Here is a 1,801-nt window from a genome sequence, read left to right as displayed (position 1 = left end):
AAATTTCAGAACCTGAATTTTGTATGTTCTACAAAATTAAGAATATGTATTCTACGTTTTTCTTCATTCTACATCAATTCAGAATTCGTTTTCTACGTTTTACCCTATATACTAAAAGAAATAGAAGATATATCATAGAAATTTTTAGAATTTGTAATCTGTAAACCTTAGAATACTCTAAAATAGAAAGAAAATAAATTAAATAAGGAAAGTGAATAATTTTAAATATTTTTTAAATATTCTTAATTTATGGTTAAGATTTCGTAATTATTGTTTAAATTTGTTCTAATACATTTTAGAATACGTATTCTAAATTATTTAGAATATAAACAAATTAAGAAAAATCGACATTATACCTTAACGTGATCGATTAGCCCTTTTGGGAAAAAAATTTAACCTTAATTGGTTTCCAATCGATCAATTTCCCTTACTTTGTCAAAACCCAAAACAACAATTTAGGCCCACTCGATGAAGCCCCAAAAACTGATTAATTGATGTTTTCTTAATTTCAGGGGACAAAAAATCAACAAAATATATCTGAAAAAACAATTAAGGGCATAATTGGCTAGTTTTATATCATAAAACCTATTTAACCAAACTTTTGAAAAAAAATATATATGGCCAAATTTTTGAAAAAATATCCTTTATTTATAATTTTCCCTTAAAACAATTACTTTTCTAATTAATAAGCTGAAATAATAGGAATAAAAATGAGATTTTGTATTAAAAACAGCATTGAAAAAAAATTATAAAATGATGGAATAAAATCTTGTCAGATTTCATAAAACCTGCAACCTAAACCTAATCGATCAATCCTAATCTCACATGTCCAACTACGCTCCCGAAGCTTCGTTGTTATCGCTGCCTGATGCGGTGGCCATAACTTGCTTTGCCCGTGTATCAAGGTTAGATCATGCAGCTTTATGTCTCGTCTCCAAAAGCTGCGGGTCTCTGGTGGTTTCTGATGAGCTCTACCAGATACGATCGTCGATGGGTTGAACTAAGAAGTTCCTCTACGTATGCTTATGCGTTCTTCGTAACCCAACCCCACGTTGGTTCATCCTCCGTCCATCAGTAGACGCTTACACCGGGAAGCACGTGAATCGTGCTCATCCCATCCCCTCGTCCCCCTCTCAGCCACATAAAGGATCCTCGGTGGTGTCGTTGGACTGGGAATCTACGTCATCGGTGGATGGGTTAATGGTATGCCCACGTCAGGTGTCTTGCTCTTGGATTGTCGGTCTCACAAGTGGCGTCACGTGACATCCATGAGAGTGGCTCGTGTTTCCCCGGAGGCTAGTGTGGTGGACGGGAAGATACACGTGTTGGGAGGTTGCAAGGACAAGAACTACTACAACTGGGGAGAGGTGTTCGATCCGAAGACACAAACTTGGTCTGATATGGAAATCTCAAAGCCAATGCTTGAGAATGTTTACGTCGTGGATTCTTGGAGTAGAAGCTTTTACGACTTGGAGAGACCGAGTAAATGGGGAATAGGGCATAATCAAGACTCAAAACGTCCTAATAGCGTAGATAGCAAGGATTGGTGTGTAATAGATAAGTTGATATACAGTTGTGGTGTAGACGGATATATATACTGCTGTAAGCCGAGAGAGGATTTGGATCGGTGTGATGATGCGGTAGGGATACATTGGATGAAGGTGTTTAAATTGGAGTTCTTGCATTATAGGCTCTGTGATTCGAGAGCGGTTCACTTTGGTGGGAAGATGGTAAAACTGTGGGAGTCTTATAAGCTGATGTTCAATATCAACAAAAGCCTTGAAGAACTACTTTTTTTTTT

The 1,801-nt window shown here is 36.6% G+C and overlaps 1 pseudogene; it reads left to right on the top strand.

Moving 5' to 3' along the window:
* LOC104748540 overlaps positions 826 to 1,801 on the top strand; it is a 1,732-nt pseudogene continuing 756 nt past the window's right edge.

The sequence above is a fragment of the Camelina sativa genome, chromosome 15 (assembly GCF_000633955.1).
Source record: "Camelina sativa cultivar DH55 chromosome 15, Cs, whole genome shotgun sequence".
NCBI classification, from domain to species: domain Eukaryota; kingdom Viridiplantae; phylum Streptophyta; class Magnoliopsida; order Brassicales; family Brassicaceae; genus Camelina; species Camelina sativa.
The sequence above is the reverse complement of the archived record's forward strand: the minus strand, read 5'-3'. Positions and strand labels throughout refer to the sequence as shown.